Below are 27,206 nucleotides of genomic sequence, written 5' to 3'. Positions count from 1 at the left end.
CAGGATGCGTTTTTTCTCCAACGACGCATTGCGACGGAAGCCAAAAAACGCTAGTGTGAAAGTAGCCTAACTCTAACCCTAGCCCTAACCCTAACCCTAAATTTAGCCCCAACCCTAACCCTAACTCTAACCCTAACCCTAACTCTAACCCTAACCCTAACTCTAACCCTAACTCTAACCCTAACCCTAATTTTAGCCCCAACTTGTCTTTATCCTGCCGGCCAGCAGATGGCAGCAGATGGCGGGCGCACTGCGCAAGCGCCCGCCATGATGAAAAAGCCGGCTGGCAGGAGAAGACAGAAGAGGACCCAGGGTGAGTATGATAGGGTCCCCGAATCCCCCTATTTCTCTGTCCTCTGATGTGCGATCACATCAGAGGACAGAGAAATAACTGATCGCTTTTTTTTTTTTTTTTTGCGGTCGCCGGTAAACTGTTAATTACCGGCGATCGCAAAGCAGGGGTCGGTGCAAACCGACCCCGATCATGTTCTTTGAGGTCTCGGCTACCCCCGGCAGCCGAGACCCCAAAGAACATCCGGGTGCCGGGCGGCGGGCGCACTGCGCGTGCGCCCGCCATTTTTTCCCGGAAAAAAGATGGCGGCGCCCATGGGGAGACACGAGGAGCACCGGGGGAGGTAGGTAAGTATTGGGGGGCTATTGGGGGCCATCGGGGACCACATTTCTCTGTCCTCCGATGTGCGATCACATCGGAGGACAGAGAAATTAAATGGCAAATCGCGTTTTTTTTTTTTGTTGCGACCGCCGGTAAACGGTTAATTACCGGCGATCGCAACTCGGGGGTCGGTAAAAACCCCCCGAATCATGTTCTCTGGGGTCTCGGCTACCCTCGGCAACCGAGACCCCAGAGAAAATCCGACTCTGGGGGGCGCTATTCACTTTTTCCACAGCGCCGTTAATTAACGGCGCTGTGGATTAAGTACCCTTAGCGGCCGCCGTTAAAAGGCGTATCGGCGGTCGTTAAGGGGTTAAACTTGCCTTATTTAACCTAAATAAATACATAATTAAATAAAAAACAATGTGGAGTCTCCCTTATTTATGATAACCAGCCAAGGTAAATAAGACAGCTGTGGGCTTATATTATCAGGCTGGGAAAGTCCCTGGTAAATAAGCATAAAAATACAAGCCCGCAGCCGCCCCATCACATGAGATGACGGCAACGCTTATCAGAGTGGCCGGGTCTTGCTGAGCACAGTGGGAGCCAGCGACGCTGATGGGAGTTGTCGTCAGTAACAGAGAACTCAATAGCAGTCACTTTACTGCGATTCACAGTCACTGGAGACATCGGGGAACATGGACTATGGTGGAGCTTCATGGGAACATAATGGGTAATAAACTGGTGAATGACGGAGTGTCTATTGTTTTTATTTCTGTATTCTTCTGTTTTCAGATACTCTTTGCTAGACTATTTTGGATTTGTTGGATTATGGTGGACCTGTACAGGATATTTTTTCCAATAAATTAGTGAACGAGAGATAGTGTGGGGGAGTCTATATTCAAATAAAGTTTTTTTTTCTGTGAGTGTGTTTTTATTTTGATTAATGGGTTAGTAGACACCTCTCCACTACTAGACCCAGGGCAACCCCAATACTATCACCCAGATTGACAACACACAAGGGCAATTGGGAAAAGCTGGGCAGAGCGCCAAAATTGGCACATCTAATGTGATGCACCATTTCTGGGACAGCTGCGGACATATATTTTTAGGCTGGTAAAGGCCCCATAACCTTGGACCTTCCATGCCTGATATCATCCCCCAGCTGTCTACTTTACCTTGGCCGGTTATCAAAAAATAGGGGGAGGAAACCCATGTCGTCTTTTTCATTTATTAGGTTAATACATGTACAGTAAACTACACATGCAAGGCGCTAATTATGTTTATTATGATTGCTTTATTAGGTTTGTAAACCAGCTTTAAATTAGAGAATTACAGTATGTAAAAGATGATGTTAAAACCGCATTGCGTACGGATTGCATACGCATGTCATATAGATGCTAGGTGAGAAAATTGCATTGTACTCGCATGACACTCATCCTACTTTTCTGGATCAACATCAGAGCGATTTTTTATACAATTGTGTGACTTCAGCCTGAAGCTGATAAACATTACCTACTCCCACTGCATAGTGGCTTTATTTCTTTATAAATATACAAATCTCTTTTGATCCATGGTATATTATATTTGCTGTTCTGACAGCTGTCTGAAAATTCTGTTTGCAGGATATTTGGGTAGATATAAAATATCTACATAAAATTAAAAGTTACCCATAGAAACTACAAATCAACTTATGCAAGGAAGGAAATAATAAAAATGCACTTTAAAGGCTATATTGTATAGACCATGGGAGTCAATTACATTAAAACCATACTGAACAATCAGAATACCCGTGTAGATATCCGAGCAAGCTGCATCACCGCTAAGATAGCAGAGCAGTGATGTATAAATGTATTACTAGATTCAATTAGTTAAGTAAAATTGCTGAGAAATACAGCATTTCTTGAATGTAAGGACACTGTTATCCATAGCAATGTGGGAGTGGAATTACATTCTGTGTGAATCTTATATGAAAACCCTAGAATACAGATTCATTATTAGCCACAACTTGAGTATAAGGGTATGTGTCCACGGTCAGGTTTGCTTCAGGCTTTGGTCAGGATTTTATGCAGGTAAAATCCTGACCAAAACTGCACCTGAGGTCACTGGCAGGTCACCTGCGGTGTGCCTGCGTGTTTTGCTCATTGTAGCAACATGCTGCGTTTTGAAAAAACGCACCGCGCATGCGTTTTCGCGGCAAAAACGCATGCGTTTTATAACGCATAGTGGAGTCGGGATTTCAGGAAATCCCCTCCACTATGCTGTAACATCTGGACGCTGCGTTTTTGACGCTGCGGAAAAACGCAGCGTCAAAAACGCAGCGTTTCCTGAACGTGGAAACATACCCTAAGAGTTTCATTACAGTTTGGCCCCATATGAGCACTGCAGTGGTCAATGTGAGCATAATATGACAATATATGGGCAATGTACAACTAGGTCATAGCAGAAAGCAAAAGCAATGAACTGGAATGTATTTTGGTGTGCATGCAGCATTTAAGTGCATGTTCACACTGGCCACTAAAAACACAAAACCCAAGAAAAAAAAACAAAATAAGCAGATACCCTGCAGTAAATAAATAACTAGCAACAGTGCATAAAAATAATATAGGGTACTTGCCTTTCTGTTTAGTCTTTGTACCCTGTGCAAATAGGGGTGGGGCCTCCCTTTTTTTTTGAGCTGGAAATTACGTTTAGTGGCCAGTGTGAACATGCGCTTACATGCTACACGCACACCAACTTACATTCCAGTTCATTGCTTTTGATTTCTGTTTGTCTCTGCACCCTGTGCAGATGGGGCACGACCTTCCTTTTCTTTAACCCCTTTCTGACATTGGACGTACTATCCCGTCGAGGTGGGCCCGTATGACCACCGACGGGATAGTACGTCCAGCGCGATCGGCCGCGCTCACGGGGGGAACGCGGCCGATCGCGGCCGGGTGTCAGCTGCCTATCGTAGCTGACATCCGGCACTATGTGCCAGGAGCGGTCACGGACCGCCCCCGGCACATTAACCCCCGGCACACCGCGATCAAATATGATCGCGGTGTGCCGGCGGTATAGGGAAGCATCGCGCAGGGAGGGGGCTCCCTGCAGGCTTCCCTGAGATCCCCGGAGCAACGCGATGTGATCGCGTTGCTGTGAGGGTCTTTTACCTCCTCCTCCTCCTTGCAGGCCCGGATCCAAGATGGCCGTGGCATCCGGGTCCTGCAGGGAGGTGGCTTCACTGCGCCTGCTCAGAGCAGGCGCCGGGAAGCATAGAAAAAGTGCACGTCATATCGGTGATCTGACACCGTGCACAGCAAAGTGTCAGATCACCGATCTTACACTATAACATGATGCCCCCCCCTGGGGCAATGTTATAGTGTAAAAAAAAAATATTCCAATGTGTAAAAGAAATAAAAAAAAATTCAAAAAAAAAAATATATATATTGTTCCTATAAATACATTTCTTAATCTAAAAAAAAAAAACAACAAACAATAAAAGTACACATATTTAGTATCGCCGCGTCCGTAACGACCCCACCTATAAAACTATATCACTAGTTAACCCCTTTAGTGAACACCGTAAAAAAAAAAAAAAAAAGAGGCAAAAAACAACGCTTTATTCTCATACCGCCAAACAAAAAGTGGAATAACACGCGATCAAAAAGACAAATATAAATAACCATGGTACCGCTGAAAACGTCATCTTGTGCCGCAAAAAACGAGAAGCCATACAGCATCATCAGCAAAAAAATAAAAAAGTTATAGTCCTCAGAATAAAGCGATGCAAAAATAATTATTTTTTCTATAAAATAGTTTTTATCGTATAAAAGCGCCAAAACATAAAAAAATGATACAAATGAGGTATCGCTGTAATAATTGACCCAAAGAATAAAACTGCTTTATCAATTTTACCAAACGCGGAACGGTATAAATGCCTCCCCCAAAAGAAATTCATGAATAGCTGGTTTTTGGTCATTCTGCCTCACAAAAATCGGAATAAAAAGCGATCAAAAAATGTCACGTGCCCGAAAATGTTACCAATAAAAACGTCAACTCGTCCCGCAAAAAACAAGACCTCACATGACTCTGTGGACTCAAATATGAAAAAATTATAGCTCTCAAAATGTGGTAACGCAAAAAATATTTTTTGCAATAAAAAGCGTCTTATAGTGTGTGACGGCTGCCAATCATAAAAATCCGCTAAAAAAACCCCGCTATAAAAGCAAATCAACCCCCACTTCATCGCCCCCTTAGTTAGGGAAAAATTAAAAAATTTAAAAAATGTATTTATTTCCATTTTCCCAAATAGGGTTAGGGTTAGGGCTAGGGCTAGGGTTGGGGCTAGGGTTAAGGCTACAGTTAGGGTTGGGGCTAAAGTTAGGGTTAGGGTTGGGGCTAAAGTTAGGGTTTGGGTTGGGGCTAAAGTTAGGGTTAGGGTTTGGATTACATTTACGGTTGGGATTAGGGTTAGGGGTGTGTCTGGGATAGAGGTGTGGTTAGGGTTACCGTTGGGATTAGGGTTAGGGATGTGTTTGGATTAGGGTTTCAGTTATAATTGGGGGGGTTTCCACTGTTTAGGCACATCAGGGGCTCTCCAAATGCGACATGGCGTCCGATCTCAATTCCAGCCAATTCTGCGTTGAAAAAGTAAAACAGTGCTCCCTCCTTTCCGAGCTCTCTTGTGTGCCCAAACAGGGGTTTTCCCCAACATATGGGGTATCAGCGTACTCAGGACAAATTGGACAACAACTTTTGGGGTCCAATTTCTTTTGTTACCCTTGGGAAAATACAAAACTGGGGGCTAAAAAATAATTTTTGTGGGAAAAAAAAGGATTTTTTATTTTCACGGCTCTGCGTTATAAACTGTAGTGAAACACTTGGGGGTTCAAAGTTCTCACAACACATCTAGATAAGTTCCTTAGGGGGTCTAGTTTCCAATATGGGGTCACTTGTCGGGGGTTTCTACTGTTTAGGTACATTAGGGGCTCTGCAAACGCAAAGTGACGCCTGCAGACCAATCCATCTAAGTCTGCATTCCAAATGATGCTCCTTCCCTTCCGAGCTCTGACATGCGCTCAAATGGTGGTTCCCCCCCACATATGGGGTATCAGCGTACTCAGGACAAATTGGACAACAACATTTAGGGTCCAGTTTCTCCTGTTACCCTTGGAAAAATACAAAACTGGGGGCTAAAAAATAATTTTTGTGGAAAAAAAATTTTTTTTATTTGCACGGCTCTGCGTTATAAACTGTAGTGAAACACTTGGGGGTTCAAAGCTCTCACAGCACATCTAGATGAGTTCCTTAGGGAGTTTACTTTCCAAAATGGTGTCACTTGTGGGGGGTTTCTACTGTTTAGGTACATTAGGGGCTCTGCAAACGCAGTGTGACTCCTGCAGACCATTTCATCTAAGTCTGCATTCCAAATATCGCTCCTTCCCTTCCGAGCCCTCCCATGCGCCCAAACGGTGGTTCTCCCAACATATGGGGTATCAGCGTACTCAGGACAAATTGGACAACAACTTTTGGGGTCCAATTTCTCCTGTTACCCTTGGGAAAATACAAAACTGGGGGCTAAAAAATAATTTTTGTGGGAAAAATGTTTTGTTTTATTTTTACGGCTCTGCATTATAGACTTCTGTGAAGCCCTTGGTGGGTCAAAGTGCTCACCATACATCTAGATAAGTTCCTTAGGGGGTCTACTTTCCAAAATGGTGTCACTTGTGGGGGGTTTCTACTGTTTAGGTACATTAGGGGCTCTGCAAACGCAATGTGACTCCTGCAGACCATTCCATCTAAGTCTGCATTCCAAATGGCGCTCCTTCCCTTCCGAGCCCTCCCATGCGCCCAAACGGTGGTCCCCCCCCCCACATATGGGGTATCAAAGTACTCAGGACAAATTGGACAACAACTTTTGGGGTCCAATTTCTCCTGTTACCCTTGGGAAAATAAAAAATTGGGGGCGAAAAGATAACTTTTGTGAAAAAATATGATTTTTAATTTTTACGGTTCTGCATTATAAACTTCTGTGAAGCACTTGGTGGGTCAAAGTGCTCATCACACCTCTAGATAAATTCCTTAGGGGGTCTACTTTCCAAAATCGTGTCACTTGTGGGGGGTTTAAATGTTTAGGCACATCAGTGGCTCTCCAAACGCAACATGGCATCCCATCTGAATTCCAGTCAATTTTGCATTGAAAAGTCAAATGGCGCTCCTTCGCTTCCGAGCTATGTCGTGCGCCCAAACAGTGGTTTACCCCCACATATGGGGTATCGGCGTACTCAGGACAAATTGTACAACAACTTTTGGTGTCCATTTTCTCCTGTTACCCTTGGTAAAATAAAACAAATTGGAGCTGAAGTTAATTTTTTGTGAAAAAAAGTTAAATGTTCATTTTTATTTAAACATTCCAAAAATTCCTGTGAAACACCTGAAGGGTTAATAAACTTCTTGAATGTGGTTTTGTGCACCTTGAAGGGTGCAGTTTTTAGAATGGTGTCACACTTGGGTATTTTCTATCATATAGACCCCTCAAAATGACTTCAAATGAGATGTGGTCACTAAAAAAAAATGGTGTTGTAAAAATGAGAAATTGCTGGTCAACTTTTAACCCTTATAACTCCCTAACAAAAAAAATTGTTGGTTCCAAAATTGTGCTGATGTAAAGTAGACATGTGGGAAATGTTACTTATTAAGTATTTTGTGTGACATATCTCTGTGATTTAATTGCATAAAAATACAAAGTTGGAAAATTGCGAAATTTTCAAAATTTCCACCAAATTTCCATTTTTTTCACAAATAAACGTAGGTATATCAAAGAAATGTTACCACTATCATGAAGTACAATATGTCACGAGAAAACAATGTCAGAATCACTGGGATTTGTTGAAGCGTTCCAGAGTTATAACCTCATAAAGGGACAGTGGTCAGAATTGTAAAAATTGGCCCGGTCATTAACGTGCAAACCACCCTTGGGGGTGAAGGTTAAGCTAGACATTACATTTAAAAAGCTCCCCACTACTGAGTGTCTAAGTCGGGACTTCGGTCCTTCTCAGCCCTTCTTCACACAAAAGTCATTAGACACATGGTAAGGTTTTTATTCTAGAGATTAGGACCACCTAACCATCTAGAGGTTAGTTCACCTTGACGTGGTGGGGTTGCTTTTACTTTTTTTTTTAATAAAAAAAAATGTTAACCAAGAACCCTATATTATTTTCATGCACTATTGCCATTTATTTATTCACTGCAGGGTATTTGTTCATTTTCTTTTGTTCTTGAACTAGGTCATAGCAGTAGACTGTGTACGCCGTGTTCCAAATTATTATGCAAATTATATTTTTCTCGGATTTTCCTAAATGGTCGGTGCAAAAGTCAGTTTAATAAAAGTCATCACCTGTTAGATTATACATCGAATTTTATTGAAGAAACCTCCCAATGATAACAGTATAATCTCCAAAATGAATAAAACCTCAAAATGCACTGTTTCAAATTATTAGGCACAGTAGAATTTCTAAACATTTGATATGTTTTAAAGAACTGAAAATGTTCATTTGAGGAATTTGCAGCATTAGGAGCTCACATTCACTGAACAAAAAAGCTATTTAACTCCAAAACATCCTAACAGGCCAAGTTACATGTTACCATAGGACCCCTTCTTTGATATCACCTTCACAATTCTTGCATCCATTGAACTTGTGAGTTTTTGGAGAGTTTCTGCTTGTATTTCTTTGCATGAAGTCAGAATAGCCTCCCATAGCTGCTGTTTTGGTGTGAACTGCCTCCCACCATCATAGATCTTTGGCTTGATGATACTCCATAGGTTCTCTATAGGGTTGAGGACAGGGGAAGATGGTGGCCACACCATGAGTTTATCTCCTTTTATGCCCATAGCAGCCAATGACTCAGAGGTATTCTTTGTAGCATGAGATGGTGCATTGTCATGCATGAAGATGATTTTGCTCCTGAAGGCACGTTTCTGCTTTTTATACAATGGAAGAAAGGTCATTTTCACAACTTCAGGAACATTAAAGGGCCCTACTAGCTGTTTCCCCATGATTCCGGCCCAAAACATGATTCCTCCACCTCCTTGCTTATGTCGCAGCCTTGTTGGGACATGGTGGCCATCCACTACTCCATCCATTCTGGACTATCCAGGGTTGCTCGACACACATCAGTAAACAAGACTGTTTGGAAATGCAACCATTTCTGCTTGTGAACACTGTTTAGGGGTGGCCGAATAGTAGGTTTATGCACCACAGCAAGCCTTTGAAGGATCCTACACCTTGAGGTTCGAGGGACTCCAGAGGCACTAGCAGCTTCAAATAACTGTTTGCTGCTTTGTAATGGTATTTTGGCAGCTGCTCTCTTAATCCAATGAATTTGTCTGGCAGAAACTTTCCTCATTATGCTTTTATCTGCATGAACTATGTCTGTGCTCTGTTTCAGTCACAAATCTCTTCACAGTATGATGATCACTCTCTCAGAGAGATCTTTTTTATTTCCCATACTGAAAATAATAATGTGGAACATCATTTTTAAGTAGTTTTCCTTTAATTAGAATCGCCTTAGAAAACTAATTATCACACGTGCATACGATTGATTTCAGTGATCCATTGAGCCCTGAGACACAATATCATCCACGAGTTTATTTGAAAAACAAAACAATTAAATCTTTATGACACTTAAATCCAATCTGAATAATAATTTGGAACACAATGTATACATGGTGGTCACTATATTGGTCGACGTGGGGAATGCAAAATATTGTACACAATGTTTGTCATGGGCTTTCCTTGGTACTATGAAACACTATATGACTCTGCTGGCAACACATACTATGGTGTTGTTTGTCTTCACATGGGGTGACAAGACAAGAGGTCGCGGATTGCTATTTTCCTCTGGATTTCTCTTACATGCATAGTAGGTTCCAGAATATCTCATCCAAAAAAATCTGGAATCCGTAGCAAATATATACAGTATGTAGTTTATAAGGGATTTGGTAATTCCCTTACAGGTCTTGCTTTCTCTCTAGCTTATAGTCAGACCAGATGTTAGGCTGACTGATTACTAGACTTAGAAAAGTGTGCAATTTGTGCAGTTCAGTTTAAGGAAAACTAAAGGAGCAGAAGGTGTCATTCAGACTCCCACGCTGAGGCCCTCTAGGGTTCAGTGGGGCATTTACTATTGGTCTAAGGTGACACTTGTATAGTCAGAGATGCGAATTGTATAGTTAATGCTCAGCCACGCAGGAGTTAACTTGTGTTTTGGGCCTGTATATAAAGGCTATACATTTATTATATACACCAACAATAAAAACATGAAAAGCCTTTTTGAACTGAATTTTTGTGTTACTGTCTCTAACTGAATTAACCCTTTCACCACCTTGGGTTTTTCAGTTTTTTGAGTTTTTGTGTTTTGCTCCCCTACTTCCCAAAGCCAAAACCTTTTTTATTTTTCTGTCAATATGGCCATGTGTATTAAGTGTCAACCCCCGGGGCAGCGGCGGGATCTCATCTCGAACCATGTCTGCTGCGGTCTCCCATTCTACATCAGCCGCAGTGGAGCCTGCTCAGCGGAGACGTCGGTCCCAGCATCTCCCTCAGCCTGATACTGTGCAAAGGGTTACTGCTGCCTTTCTAGGCTCTGCTTTTGTAGCTAGCACTGGTCAGCGGCGAGCAGGCTTTTCTGGGACTAAGTCCTGCTTTGAACACACTGAGCATGCCCACGGTAGGACCTCTCATTGGAGGTCGGGGGTCACACGCTCAGGTCCTGTAGCAGCTCCTATTGGACCATTAGGAAGGTCCTTGTCTGCTGCAGCTATAAAAGTTTCGCATGGCCATGCGCTAGTATCAACCTTTGATATGAGCTTTGCTATCTTGTAGTCATGTATGCATGTGGTCAGGGTTGGCTGAAATAAGCCCCTAGAATACTGGCACCTCCGGTGAGGAGTTTTGTGTGTATGGATTCAGGGCTGGCATACAGCCACTAGAATTCTGGCTCCACCGGAGTGGAGTTGTTCGTGTGGTTCACTTTGCTGCTACTAAGAAATCCTTCAGGTTTTGGGACAAAACTGTGCACAAAAATGGGCCAAAAACAAAAATACAACACATATCCTATTGAAGTATGCAGATCTGTTATTTTCTCCTTTTTCCCTCTCCACAAAACAAACCATCAGAGTGATACATCAGCATTTTGTAAAATGAGGATACAAAAAAAGGGTAATAAGTTAAAACAAATAAAGAAATCTTTACAAATCTACATTAGTGGGATGGTAATTGGATTAAAGCAAAAACCCCATTTCTGTACTGGATACTGTAACATTTTACCATGACTTACATTTGATATCAACCATCTGTCACTTATCAATCTGAAATGTTTTACATTTTACACTTTTGTAAATCCTGTTTCCGATAGAGAAGAAAGATTTAGTACCTGGCAAATCCAGGAGCTGGCATAAAAGTAAACAGAATTAGGAAGGGGAGACGGTCAAGATTAAAGTCATAAAAGAACTCAAGCGAAAAATAGTGTTTACTTTCTCCTGAAGAAACATGTTACAGCAAGTTTGTTACCATGCCACATTAAATGGGAATGCCATCATTGGAGATTTTACACACAGTATATATGATGCTACTTTCTGGTATTCAAAACTATGAAATCTCATTCCCCATCTTCAGCATCTGTCAGAAGTTATTTCTCACATTCTAGTTACCTAATAAACATGATGAAACTGCAACAACCACTACAAGTTCTGAAATGCATCTATTCATTTTCAATATCAGAAATTACAGGCAGCCTAGATAAAATTGCTGCTGATTACTTCTGGAGCGATGGATCGGATTTCAGCTAGGACAGTGAATGGAGAATTTAGACATTCTCTCCTGTTTGGAGAGGAGAGAATTCCCAGGTTCAAAGACACAACTAAGAACCAAGATTTTATCAAGGTAGGTTAAATTAGACATACAAAAATACTTAAAGGGAATCTGTCACCTAATTTTGTTCCTATAAACTGTAGATAAGCCCCCGATGTAACCTGAAAGATAAAAAAAATAAGTTACATTATACTCACCTGGGGGGTGGTCCGATGGGCGTTGCAGATCCGGGGCCACCCATCTTCATACAATGTCGTCCTCTTCCTTGCTGCTGTCACGGTTCTGGCGTAGGCGTAATTCTCTGCCCTGTTGAGGGCAGAGCAAAGTACTGCAGTGCGCAGGCGCCGGGAAAGGTCAGAGAGGCCCATCACCTGCGCACTGCAGTACTTTGCTCTACCCTCAACAGGGCAGAGAATTACGCCTACGCCGGAGCCACGGCAGGAAGCAAATAGGATGATGACATCGTATGAAGATGGGAGGGGCCTGATCCGGACCTGCGACGGCCATCGGACTGGACCGCCCCCCAGGTGAGTATAATCTAAAGGTACCTTCATACTAAGCGACGCTGCAGCGATATCGACAACGATGCCGATCGCTGCAGCGTCGCTGTGTGGTCGCTGGAGAGCTGTCACACAGACAGCTCTCCAGCGACCAATGATGCCGAAGTCCCCGGGTAACCAGGGTAAACATTGGGTTGCTAAGCGCAGGGCCGCACTTAGTAACCCGATGTTTACCCTGGTTACCAGTGTAAATGTAAAAAAACAAACACTACATACTTACATTCGCGTCCCCCGGCGTCCGCTTCCCTGCACTGTGTAAGCGCCGGCAGTAGCAGGGCACAGCAGTGACGTCACCGTTGTGCTTTGCTTTCCGGCCAGCACTGACACATTCAGTGCAGAAAGCTCTGAGCAGCAGCGCAGACCCTGGGGGACGTGACAGACATCAGAGGGTGAGTATGTAGTGTTTTTTTTTTTACTTTTACAATGGTAACCAGGGTAAATATCGGGTTACTAAGCGCGGCCCTGCGCTTAGTAACCCGATATTTACCCTGGTTACCATTGTAAAACATCGCTGGCATCGTTGCTTTTGCTGTCAAACACAACGATACACGCTGATCTGACGACCAAATAAAGTTCTGAACTTTCAGCAACGACCAGCGATATCACAGCAGGATCCAGATCGCTGCTGCGTGTCAAACACAACCATATCGCTATCCAGGACGCTGCAACGTCACGGATCGCTGTCGTTATCGCTGCAAAGTCGTTTAGTGTGAAGGTACCTTAAAACTTGCTTTTCTTATCTTCCAGGTTACATCGGGGGCTTATCTACAACATTACAGAATGCTGTAGATAAGCCCCTGATGGCGGTGGCCGCAGCTTATAAGGCCAAAATTAGGTGACAGATTCCCTTTAAAGAGGACGTATCACTAGGTCAAAGATGGAATGCTTTTATTTTGATCCTGTTGCTTTCTTGAGTATTACATATAAGATTTCAGAGATGTGGGCCTGCTTAACCCCTTCACCCCCGGAGCTTTTTCCGTTTTTTCTTTTCGGTTTTTGCTCCCCTACTTCCCAGAGCCATAACTTTTTTATTTTTTCGTCAATATGGCCATGTGAGGGCTTATTTTTTGCGGGATGAGATGTACTTTTGAACGATACCATTGGTTTTACCATGCCGTGTAACAGAAAATGGGAAAAAAATTCCAAGTGTGATGAAATTGCAAAAAAAGTGCAATCTCACACTTGTTTTTTGTTTGGCTTTTTTGCTGGGTTCACCAAATGCTAAAACTAACCTGCCATTATGATTATCCAGGTCATTAAGAGTTCATAGACACCTAACATGTCTAGGTTATTTTTTATCTAAGTGGTGAAAAAAAATTCCAAACTTTGCTTAAAAAAAAAAAAAAAATTGCGTGATTTTCCGATACCCGTATCGTCTCCAATTTTCGTGATCTGTGGTCAGGTGAGGGCTTATTTTGTGCGTGCCAAGCTGGTGTATTTAATGATACCATTTTGGTGCAGATACGTTTTTTTGATCGCCCGTTATTACATTTTAATGCAATGTCCTGGCGACCAAAAAAACGTAATTTTGGCATTTTGATTTTTTTTCTCGCTACGCCATTTAGCGATCAGGTTAATCCTTTGTTTTTATTGATAGATCGGGCGATTCTGAACGCGGTGATACCAAATATGTGTAGGTTTGATTTTTTTTTATTGTTTTATTTTGATTGGGGCGAAAGGGGGGTGATTTGAACTTATATATTTTTTTTATATATTTAAACACTTTTTTTTATTAATTTTGGCATGCTTCAATAGCCTCCATAGGATGCACTACACGATCGCCTCTGCTACATAGAGGTGAAGCACAGATCACCTCTATGTAGCAGAAATGCAGGGTTGCTTTGAACGCCGACCACAGGGTGGCGCTCAAAGCAATCAGCCATCAACAACCATAGAGATCTCAAGGAGACCTCTGATTGTTATGGCAATGCACCGCTGACCCCCGATCATGTGACGGGGGTCAGCGGTGCGAGCACTCCCGGCCGGGAACGCTAGTTAAATGCCGCTGTCAGCGCTTGACGGCGGCATTTAACTAGTTAATGGGCGCGGGCGGATCGCGATTCCGCTTGCGCTCCTTGCGCGCACATGTCAGCTGTACAAAACAGCTGACATGTCGCGGCTTTGAGGTGGGTTCACGGCCGGAGTCCACCTCAAAGCGGGGGATCTACCAGCTGACGTACTATTCCGTCAGCTGGCAGAAAGGGGTTAATTAGCACTAATTTTAGGATCTTTATAAGGGGATGTAGCTCACAGGGTAATAAAGCAGAACAGCCTAAAGAGAATCCTGTGAGCAATTTCCCCTTGGTAAATTTTGCAGAGTAGCCTAAGGACATACCTCAAAGAATCCTGTGAGCATTGCCCCCTTGGCAAATAATGCAGAGTTGCCTACGTACATACCCCAGAGAATCCTGTGACCATCGCCCCCTTGGCAAATAATGGAGAGTAGCCTATGGACATACCCCAGAGAATCCTGTGACCACCGCACCATTGGTAAATAATGCAGAGTAGCCTAAAGACATACCCCAGAGAATCCTGTGAGCAACGCCCTCTTGTAATGACCATAAAAAATATAACTTGGCACACTAAAAAAAAAAAAGGCACATATTTCTGCATCCATATGGCAGATTTTAAAAAAAAAAACATACAAAAAACAAAAAATAAGTATAGTCAAGGGAGCACAAGGAATAAAATAAAAGCAAAATGTAGACATTTTTGATCTAGAGCCAGGACCTCTTTATTGTTTCGTTAGTGTCATAAGTGAATCCATGATACCTAGCCGGATTAGTCATCCAACTGATCCAAACGGTGCATAATTGCACCATTGAGTCATACAGTTGTCTGTCAGGATTCCACCCAGATGTCAGCTGCTTTGATGACAAGAGTAGCACTGCATGCAAAGTTATTCTTGTTGTGAAAAAGATACAGGACTGCTGATGAAACCCTAAAGGCTGAGTAAGCACGGTGAAATGTACTTTCTTAGGGCATGTTTCCACGGTCAGGAAATGCTGCGCGATTGATGCTGCGTAGAGCCGCAGCGTCAAACACGCAGCGTCCAGATGTTACAGCGTAGTGGAGGGGATTTCATGAAATCCCGTCTCCACTATGCGTTAATAGAGTGAGGCGGCAGACCCGCGTAAACGAACATGTGGCACATCTTTCCAGAACGCAGCACGTCTGTTTACAATGCGGCGACGCTCTGTAAATTTCCTATAGACTATCATTAGATGCGGTAAAACGCATGTCTACTAATTTAAATAATGTCTTACCTGTTAAACCGCCAGAAGTCCGCGTCCACTGCAGTTCTCGCGATAACGTAGCTTACCGCGAGAACTGCAGTGCATGTAATTGGGGGTTATCTCCGGTCACCCTAGGCTAGTTCTCACGGTCGGCTGACCGCGAGTGCTAGAGTGTAGGTGATCTACAGTGCTAGAGTGTAGGTGATAACTCTCCGGCGGTCATCTACAAGCTCTGCTATGTCTGAATGTCATGCATTCAGATGTAGCAGAGCTGGACTCGTTGTGGGACACTCGTTATTAAGGACTACGTCGCCCCAGAGAGTATACTGTTGGTTGGTTTATTTATTTATCTATCTATAGCTATATCTATCTATCTATCAATAGATCTACCTATTATCTATCATCTACTGTATCTATAGCTATATTTATTATCTATCTTTATCTATACATAGATCTATCTATCTATAGATCTATCTACCGATATATCTATTATCTATCATCTGTCTATTATCTATCTATAGATTTATCTATCTGTGTGTGTAAACATTATTCTTCAATGGAGTATGTAAAAGAAAAGGTTGGACAAGGAAATTACATCACAATTCTTTTTTTTTGTATATCTTTATTTAGCTTACAAAAACACACAAATCCACATGAAAAAAAATGATTAAAAAACAAATAAAAAACTAATCAAAAAATGCATAAAAAACGCAGGTGACCTGACAGTGACCTTATATGCATATTTGGTGCAGATTTTACCTGCGTCAAATCCTGAGGCATTCCTGACCGTGGAAACATACCCTTACAGCATTCTGAAATAATAGAGCTGGGGTACCTTGTTAAGAATGAACTTTAACTAGCCAGAGTGGAAAGCAGCTACAAAGAGAAGGTTGTTTTTTCAAGAAGAAAGGAACATTCAGCCAGTTGGTTTGAAGGATGACAGATATCACTGCTAGATTACCATAGATTTCCCGTTACAGATCATATTTCCACTACAAGTTATGCATTTGCTATTTGTATCACTAAAATGTTTTAATTATCATTTCTGAAATCAATATGACACATTAAAATAACCAACTATAATATAACTTATTAAAAAATCTTCTTCTTTCTCTGCGATAATTGATCAGTCTTTATCAGACCTGGGCAAAGTGCGGCCCACATCCGGTCCTCTGGCTGTCTCAGTCCGGCCCGCGGACCGAGACAGCCGTGGGGCTGAAAACCTGAGTTCCACGGGCCGCACTGTGCCTGCCCACTCGCTGTCTCCCGCAGTCAGCATTGGTGGAGGAGGGGCCTCTGGCCACTTCCTCCACCAATCAGCTTGTGAAACAGCTGACGCGATGACGTCATGTCATCGTGTCAGCTGTGTACCACTGGAGAGTCAGCGCATTGAAGACAGCAACAGAAGCAGGGCGCCTGGGAACGGGACCGAAGTGAGTATGTGTTGTTTTTTTTTTTCATGTGTAAGAAAATGGGGATTCTATGGGGTGAACATGGGGATTCTATGGGGGTGAACATGGGGATTCTATGGGGGTGAACATGGGGATTCTATGGTGGTGAACATGGGGATTCTATGGTGTTGAACATGAAGATTCCATGGGGTGAACATGGGGATTCTATGGGGTGAACATGGGGATTCTATGGGGGTGAACATGGGGATTCTATGGGGTGAACATGGGGATTCTATGGGGTGAACATGGGGATTCTATGAGGGTGAACATGGGGATTCTATGAGGGTGAACATGGGGATTCTATGAGGGTGAACATGGGGATTCTATGGGGGTGAACATGGGGATTCTATGGGGTGAACATGGGGATTCTATGAGGGTGAACATGGGAATTCTATGGGGTGAACATGGGGATTCTATGGGGTGAACATGGTGATTCTATGGGGGTGAACATGGGGATTCAATGGGGTGAACATGGGGATTCTATGGGGTGAACATGGGGATTCTATGGGGTGAACATGGGGATTCTATGGGGTGAACATGGGGATTCTATGGGGTGAACATGGGGATTCTATGGGGTGAACATGGGGATTCTATGGGGTGAACATGGGGATTCTATGGGGTGAACATGGGGATTCTAGGAGGGTGAACATGGGGATTCTGTGGGGTGAACATGAGGATTCTATGGGGGTGAACATGGGGATTCTATGGGGGTGAACATGAGGATTCTATGGGGTGAACATGGGGATTCTATGAGGGTGAACATGGGGATTCTATGGGGGTGAACATGGGGATTCTATGGGGGTGAACATGGGGATTCTATGGGGTGAACATGGGGATTCTATGGGGGTGAACATGGGAATTCTATGGGGTGAACATGGGGATTCTATGGGGTGAACATGGTGATTCTATGGGGGTGAACATGGGGATTCTATGGGGGTGAACATGGGGATTCTATGGGGTGAACATGGGGATTCTATGGGGTGAACATGGGGATTCTATGGGGTGAACATGGGGATTCTATGAGGTGAACATGGGGATTCTAGGAGGGTGAACATGGGGATTCTATGGGGTGAACATGAGGATTCTATGGGGTTAACATGGGGATTCTATGGGGGTGAACATGGGGATTCTATGGGGGTGAACATGGGGATTCAATGGGGTGAACATGGGGATTCAATGGGGTGAACATGGGGATTCCATGGGGTGAACATGGGGATTCTATGGGGTGAACATAGGGATTCTAAGGGGGTGATATGCAGCACATGGGGAGGCTATGGGTGATAGGCTGCACATGGGGAGGCTATGGAGGTGTCATGCTGCACATTCGGAGGCTATGGGGGTAACATGCTTCACATGATGAGGTTATAGGAAGGCTGTATACTGTCATGCAATATATGGGGAGGCTATGTGGGGCTCATGCTGTACATGGGGAGGCTTTGTGGGACTCATGCTGTACATGGGGAGGCTGTGTGGGGCTCATGCAGTATATGGGGAAACTGGGGATCATACAGTACATGGAAAGGCTGTGTGGGGCTCATACAGTACATGGAGAGGCTGTGTGCGGCTCATGCTGTACATGGGGAGGCTTTGTGGGACACATGCTGTACATGGGGAGGCTGTGTGGAGCTCATGCTGTACATGGGTAGGCTTTGTGGGGCACATGCTGTACATGGGGCAGCTGTGTGGGGCTCATGCTGTACATGGGGAGGCAGTGTGGGGCTCATGCTGTAGATAGGGAGGCTGTGTGAGGTTCATGCTGTATATATGGGGCTGTGGGGGGTTCAAAGATATATAGGTGGGTGTCAGCATACTTAATTATGCTCAATATTAAGTGATACAATTAATACTAAAAAAATAATATTGAGTAGAATTAATTTCAAGCTATTAGTTCTGCCCCTCCACAACAGTCACCGTCTCTCATGTGGCCCCTCGGGAAAATTAATTGCCCACCCCTGGTCTTTATCCTCAATGACTTGTAGGATAGCTACTTCCAATAGTTGGCACTAGAGTTCAGGTCTCCTTCCAATCTGAAGAGACAATTTGCATATTTAATTTCCCAGAGGAGCATGCAAGGTGTTTAAGTATCCTTATACTGGAGTGCCAGACCTGGCATGTCACTCTCCCTTTAGATCCCAGTCTTAGCCTCTCACCTAACCAAATCAGATCTCATAACCAAAACACTGTGTCTGCAATTTGAGGTTCTGATTTGACTTTTATCCTAAGTCATATTGCAAGACTTGTTAAAGAGTCAATAATGACTTGTAGGATCGCTACTTCCAACAGGTGGGACTCAAGTTCGAGTCTTCTTCCTCTCTGAAGAGGCAATTTGCATATTTTATCAGTCTTTATAAAAATTCTCACTTCTGAGGTAAAATCTGTATTCAGTGCAGACAGACTTTCCCATTACTGAGACAGAAGATGGCGGTGGCTACGGCTACAATTCTATGTTGATAGAGGGGAGAGGAGGAGCTCTGCATCTAGCAACTCCCTTCTATCTACATAAAATTGTAGCCATAGCCGCCATCTTCTGTCTCAGTAATGGGAACATCTGTCTGCACTGAATACAAATATTATGTCAGAAGTGATGAAGAGGACTAGAACTGTAGTGCCACCCATTGGAAGTAGCAATCCTAACAGTCAATGTCGACCCTTTAATGAGCCTTGTCACATGACTTAGGATAGTAGCCAAACCAGAATCTCAATTTGCAAACACTGTGTTTCTGGGTACTGCCCCTCATCAGTGCAAAGTGGAGATCTGGTTTGGCTGATTGAGAGGCGTCTGACCGGGATCCAAGAAGTATCGTTTCTCCTTGCGGAGAGTGACATGATAAGCATGTCGAGGTAAGGAGACTTAAAGCCACAACGCTCTTCTGGGAAATATGCAAATTGTCTCTTCAGAGAGGAAGAGGACTAGAACTCTAGTGCCACCTATTGGAAGTAGCAATCCTAGCTGTCAATGTCGACCCTTTAACGAGCCTTGTCACATGACTTAGGATAATAGCCAAACCAGAATCTCAATTTGCAGACACTGTGTTTCGGGGTACTGCCCCTCATCAGTGCAAAGTGGAGATCTGGTTTGGCTGACAGAGGTGTCTGACCGGGATCCAAGAAGTATCGTTTCTCCTTGCGGAGAGTGACATGGTAAGTATGTTGAGGTGAGGAGACTTAAAGCCGCAATGCTCCTCTGGGAAATATGCAAATTGTCTCTTCAGAGAGGAAGAGGACTAGAACTCTAGTGCCACCTATTGGAAGTAGCAATCCTAAAAGTCAATGTCGACCCTTTAACGAACCTTGTCACATAACTTAGGATAATAGCCAAACCAGATCTCAATTTGCAGACACTGTTTCGGGGTACTGCCCCTCATCAGTGCAAAGTGGAGATCTGGTTTGGCTGACAGAGGCATCTGACCGGGATCCAAGAAGTATCGTTTCTCCTTGCGGAGAGTGACATGGTAAGTATGTCGAGGTGAGGAGACTTAAAGCCGCAATGCTCCTCTGGGAAATATGCAAATTGTCTCTTCAGAGAGGAAGAGGACTAGAACTCTAGTGCCACCTATTGGAAGTAGCAATCCTAACAGTCAATGTCGACCCTTTAACAAGCCTTGTCACATGACTTAGGACAATAGCCAAACCAGAATCTCAATTTGCAGACACTGTTTCGCATATTTCCCAGAGGAGCATTGCGGCTTTAAGTCTCCTCACCTCAACATGCTTATCATGTCACTCTCTGCAAGGAGAAACGATACTTCTTGGATCCCGGTCAGACGCCTCTCAATCAGCCAAACCAGATCTCCACTTTGCACTGATGAGGGGCAGTACCCAGAAACACAGTGTTTGCAAATTCAGATTCTGGTTTGGTTATTATCCTAAGTCATGTGACAAGGTTCATTAAAGGGTTGACATTGACTGTTAGGATTGCTACTTCCAATAGGTGGCACTAGAGTTCTAGTCCTCTTCCTCTCTGAAGAGACTATTTGCATATTTCCCAGAGGAGCATTGCGGCTTTAAGTCTCCTCACCTCGACATGCTTATCATGTCACTCTCCGCAAGGAGAAACGATACTTCTTGGATCCCATGTCACAAGTGAGAATTTTAATAATGATTGATCAATTCTGGCAGAGAAAGTAGCAGATTTATCTGATAAGATATATTACAAAGTTGCCTATTTTCATGTGTATTATTAATTTATGAGAAAAAAAAATTATAACAATGGGTACTCTATAATGAAAAAAAAAAAATAATATATATATATATATATATATATATATATATATATATATATATATATATATATATATATATATATACACACTACTGTAAAAAAATGTATTTGGCTCCTAATTTTTCAGTTTAGCAGCCAAAGGTGCTTATGAAATTTATTTCGCCTGAAGAACAGAATTAGCGATCCTGATAATCATCCTTTTGAGGAAACTGCTGTCTATGTATTTTTATTAATATAATCTATAAAGTTGCTGCAGCGGTGAAACTTTTGCTTTAATAACAGGAAACATCAGAACTATCAGACGTTCAATTTTACAAAATGACATAATGTAATTAATTCCACAACTGAATAAACATATATTTACTCCCTCATAATTAAGGCTATGTGCACACGTTGCGGATTAGGCTTAGGAATTTCTGGTGCGGATTCTGTCTCTCCTGGCAGAAAATGCACCTGCGTTTTTTTGTGCGGTTCCGCAGCGTTTTTTTGTGCGTTTTTGCTGCGGTTTTCTTGTGGATTTGCTGCGGTTTTTACCCCTGCGGTTTTCTTGCGGATTTGCGGCGTTTTTTTACCCCTGCGGTTTTCTATAATGGAATGGGTACAAAAACGCTGCAGATTCACAAAAAAGAAGTGACATGCTACTTCTTTTAAACCGCAACATTTCCGCAGCGGATTTTCCACAACGTGTGCACAGCATTTTTTTTTCTCATTGATTTACATTGTACTGTAAATCAATTGCGGATCTGCAGCGTTTCTGCACTGCAAAAAACGCTGCGCATTCGCAGAGAATCCGCAACGTGTGCACATACCCTAAAGGGAACCTGTCACCCCCCCCAGGCGTTTTTAACTAAAAGAGCCACCTTGTGCAGCAGTAATGCTGCATTCTGACAAGGTGGCTATTTTAGTTATTGGTGCTGTAACTGCCGAAATAATCAGTTCTGTAATTTGTCCTAAATACCTTTTCTTCAGTCAAGGAGGCAGGCCTTTCCCCCCCTGCTGCAGACGCCACACAGCCGTCACTCAAATCTTCTTGGCGCCGGGCGCCGCCTCCTCCTCGCCGCTGTTTTGAAATGAGCCGGCGCCTGCGCTCTTTTCCCCTGCCTGGTGCAGGCGCAGTGAGCGCTGGCCATCTTTCCTCATATGCAGTCCAGCTGACTGCGCCTGTGCGGACACCCTGCCTGTGAATCCCAGCCCCGCAGTGAGAATAAATCAGAAGACACTGCGGGGCTGGGATTCACAAGCAGGGCGGCCGCACAGGCACAGTCAGCTAGACTGCATATGAGGAAAGACGGGCAGCACTCACTGCGCCTGCACCAGGCAGAGGAAAAGAGCGCAGGCGCCGGCTACTTTTGAAAACAGCGGTGAGGAGGAGGCGGCGCCAAGAAGATGTGAGTGACAGCTGTGTGGCGTCTGCAGCAGGGGGGAAACGCCTGCCTCCTTGACTGAAGAAAAGGTATTTAGGACAAATTACAAAACTGATTATTTCGTCAGTTACAGCACCCAGAACTAAAAGAGCCACCTTGTCAGAATGCAGCATTACTGCTGCACAAGGTGGCTCTTTTAGTTAAAAACGCCTGGGGGGTGACAGGTTCCCTTTAAGGCCAAATACATCAAAACGACAATATTACATAATACCAGACAATGAATATAAATTATGGGAAGGGATCGGTAATCTCATTGTAAGGCCTTGTAAAATGCCTATCTTTATTACAGAAACAGGTTGTCCATGTTCTCCTTTGTATTTATTATGCTGTGGCTGAACATTATTTATGCATTGCATGGCATAAACAAATAATATTCATTATGTCGGGCCATAATAAATGTCTTATCAAAAGAAGCATATTGCTTTCACTAAGGGGCAATCTAAAACTATTTTTTGTAAGAAAAAGATATTGATATTTTAACTGACAAAGAAATTTCTTGGAAATGCTAAAATAACATGATGTTTCCTGCCAACAAAATTGCTAAAGGTTAATAAATATGCATTTGGTTAATTCCTTGGATTGAAAAATAGGTGATGTACAACTTCGCTAAACGGATTTTAAATTGCAACATTAATTTACGGTAACTACTTTTGTAGTGCAATTGTTTATGAAAATTGCTGAAAACTGTCTTGGCAGATACATACTGAAACCATACTAATTGCAATACTCCTGTACAGTTATAGAACATGTAATGTCACCAGAAACGCTGAAATCAAATATGATCATACCACCTATGGTAGACATGCTTTCATCCACAAAAAGCTTTCAGCATAAAAGAAAAATACATACATTTTTATGTAAAAAATAGAAACCAGAAAACCCTCAGATACGATTCTGATCAGTGGCATCATAGCAAGAAGTGTAAAGAACACTATGGCTCCCACGCTCCATAACAGAGCCGTAGTGGTAGAAGAAAGCAGTGATGAGGCATAACAACTTACAATACTTTTGGATTGGAGTTGACAACTTTTTTCTCATACACTGATATGCCAAGTTGTCGTCAATTAGATATGAGTCCAGGTAGTGTTTGTGCAATGTGTCTCTCCATCTACACGCCTCATGATAGTCATAAATGTAGAGTCTGTTTTAACTACGCAAGAATCAAGTTATCGTATATCCAAACTTTCACTCCCTTACAAATGCCGTCAGCATCATAGAGGAGCCAGTAAGGCCCTTGTTATGCTCTCTACAGGCAGAATATGATCTTGTGAACAAAGGATAGTTTGGTTTTCCTTTCTTGCTGATGAAACCTGCGAGGCAGTAGTCTAAAAAGTAAATTATTATGCTCCCACATTTAAAGGAAGGGAGTCTGATAACAGTGGAAATAGAATTTTTCAGAATGCAGTTACCTAAATTCCTAACTGTAGATAATTACAGCAGTAAATGTAAGTATAATAAAAAATTATATCTATTATTATACGGATATTATAAGCTGTTATGCTCCACAATATGCCATATTATGTATTTTTCTGCGAAAGCAGCGTTCTTAATCTGGTGCTGTACAAAAACACCATATTGAAGGGCACCAACAGCTCCAAAGAACATAGGGATTATGCCTGCTGCTATGCAGCCTGCAGGGCACGGAACCCTGCAAAATATTCATCACAACAGAATCCATAACATGCCCGCAAGTATTAAGGAAGCTCCCCAACTTACCATAAACATGTGTATATGCAGTGTTAATATACTCACCTACCGCGGTCTTCTCTGGTATCCAGCTACGCTCCTCTTCTGGGTGACGTCACCATCCTTCACACTCTCTGAATCTCTATGTCTGTGTGTGAGCCGGAAATCTCTTTTAGGCCGGCCTCACACTCAGCGTATGTAAATACGGTCCGTTTTTTACGGCCGTAATACGCAGAAAAGTCCCCAAAATAGTGATCCGTATGTCATCCGTAGGCAGGGTGTGTCAGCGTATTTTGCGCATGGCATCCTCAGTATGTAATCCGTATGGCATCCGTACTGCGATATTTTCTGGCAGGCTTGCAAAACCGACATCTAATGGATTTATGTGCTCAAATGTTCGGGAAAACATATATACATCATTGAGACACATATATATATATTCTGTATTTATATTTAATTCAGCGCGATATATGTAAAAAGCCGGCAATTCAATTGCCGGCTTTTCATTTCTCCTTCCCAAACCCGACAGGATATGAGACATGGTTTACATACAGTAAACCATCACATATCCCCTTTTTTTTGCATATTCCACACTACTAATGTTAGTAGTGTGTATGTGCAAAATTTGGGTGCTGTAGCTTGTAAAATAAAGGGTTAAATGGCGGAAAAAATTGGCGTGGGCTCCCGCGCAATTTTCTCCGCCAGAGTGGTAAAGCCAGTGACTGAGGGCAGATATTAATAGCCAGGAGAGTAACCATGGTTATTGCCCCCCCCTGGCTAAAAACATCTGCCCCCAGCCACCCCAGAAAAGGCACATCTGGAAGATGCGCCAATTCTGGCACTTGGCCACTCTCTTCCCACTCCCGTGTAGCGGTGGGATATGGGGTAATGAAGGGTTAATGTCACCTTGCTATTGTAAGGTGACATTAAGCCAGATTAATAATGGAGAGGCGTCAATTATGACACCTATCCATTATTAATCCAATAGTACTAAATGGTTAATAAAACACACACACATGATTACAAAGTATTTTAATGAAATAAAGACACATGTTGTTGTAATATTTTATTAGACTCTTAATCCACCTGAAGACCATCGTCCTGAAACAAAGTTAAAAAAACAAACAACAATATTCCATACCTTCCGTCGTTATGTCCCACGATATAAATCCATCTAAAGGGGTTAAATCATTTTACAGCCAGGAGCTGTGCTAATGCACTCGCTCGTGCCAGTAAACCCCGGGTACTGAAAGGAAAGCTGGGTGATCTGTAGTTACCTTGAGTTGCAGTGATGCGCCCCCTGCTGGATGTCCCCATATGAAGTCGAGCGTGGGAACTTTTCCAAGGCTCCAGTTCATGAGGACATCCAGCAGAGGGCGCCTCACCGCAACTCAAGGTAACTACAGATAACCCTGCTTTCTATTCAGTACCCGGGGTTTACAGGCACGAGCGAGTGCATTAGCACAGCTCCTGGCTGTAAAATGATTTAACCTCTTCAGATGGATTTACTTCGTGGGACGTGACAGATCATCGGAAGGTATGTATATTGTTGGTTTATTACTTTTCAGAGCGAGGGTTTCAGGTGGATTGAGAGAGCAATAAAATATTAAAACAACCTGTGTGTTTATTTAATTAAAATACTTTTTAATAATGTGTGTGTTTTTTTAACCCTTTCATACAATTGGATTAATAATGGATAGGTGTCATAATTGACGCCTTTCCATTATTAATCTGGCTTAATGTCACCTTACAATAGCAAGGTGACATTAACCCTTCATTACCCCATATCCCACCGCTACACGGGAGTGGGAAGAGAGTGGCCAAGTGCCAGAATAGGCGCATCTTCCAGATGTGCCTTTTCTGGGGTGGCTGGGGGCAGATGTTTTTAGCCAGGGGGGCCAATAACCATGGACCCTCTCCTGGCTATTAATATCTGCCCTCAGTCACTGGCTTTACCACTCTGGCGGAGAAAATTGCACGGGAGCCCACGCCAATTTTTTCCGCCATTTAACCCTTTATTTTACAAGCTACAGCGCCCAAATTTTGCACATACACACTACTAATATTAGTAGTGTGGAATATGCAAAAAAAAGGGGATATGAGATGGTTTACTGTATGTAAACCATGTCTCATATCCTGTCGGGTTTGTGAAGGAGAAATGAAAAGCCAGCAATTGAATTACCGGCTTTTCACCAACAACGCTGCGTATTTCTCACAAGTCACACTGCTGGTCCGTGTGGAATCCGTATTTTTCATAGGAGCTGGGCCATAGAGATTCATTGGGCCGTGTGTAATGCGTATTTTACGGACGTAGTTTATGCGCTCATACGTCCGTAAATCTCGCTAGTGTGAGGCCGGCCTTACAATGTAAGCATCGTTCTGATGCTCCATAGGATTACACTGTAAAATCCACTTGTGGGTCACAGAGGACGTAGTGTGACCCAGAGAGTCTGCAGATTTCATTAAGAGGAGATGACAAGGGATGTATGTAAAAGACTGCAGTGAGTATTTCAACACACTGACACTACACTACATATACAAGTCTAGAGAAAAACATTTAATGGGAATGCTTCTTACCATGTAGAGAAAAATACTTACAAATATTTCTTCAAGCCTGTGCAGAAAAATATGCAATAGCAATCTGCACTGCTTATTATATATATATATATATATATATATATATATATATATATATATATATATATATATATATATATATATATATATATATACATATATATACACATATATATATATATATATATGCTTTTTGGTGATTTTTGAAGGCAGGTTCCATTTTAAGATATGCATTTGACAGTGTGTCAAATCCATACTTCAAAACCTTAATTGCGAATTTACATGCTTTTCTCGCTTCCCAAAGAAGTTTATAAAAAAAGCTCCAAAAAACAGCTGAGTTCTACACTATTAATGCACAGTGGGCATGTGTGTTCAGGAAATCACCTCCACTTTGCTTTAACTGTATAATGGAACAGAAATTCATTGCAAAAAAATTGAAAATAAGCTGCCTTTCTACTATGTACAGTGCCTTGCAAAAGTAATTGGCTCCCTGGAACTTTTCAACCTTTTCCCACATATCATGCTTCAAACATAAAGCTACCAAATGTAAATTTTTGGTGAAGAATCAACAACAAGTAGAACAC

At 42.7% G+C, this 27,206-nt stretch overlaps 1 protein-coding gene across 2 annotated transcripts in view; it reads right to left on the bottom strand.

Moving 5' to 3' along the window:
• TBC1D22A (TBC1 domain family member 22A) overlaps positions 1-27,206 on the bottom strand; it is an 849,217-nt gene that overhangs the window by 47,042 nt on the left and 774,969 nt on the right. The gene's annotated exons all lie outside the window — the stretch shown is intronic.

This window comes from Ranitomeya variabilis, chromosome 5 (genome assembly GCF_051348905.1).
Source record: "Ranitomeya variabilis isolate aRanVar5 chromosome 5, aRanVar5.hap1, whole genome shotgun sequence".
NCBI lineage: Eukaryota > Metazoa > Chordata > Amphibia > Anura > Dendrobatidae > Ranitomeya > Ranitomeya variabilis.
The sequence above is the reverse complement of the archived record's forward strand: the minus strand, read 5'-3'. Positions and strand labels throughout refer to the sequence as shown.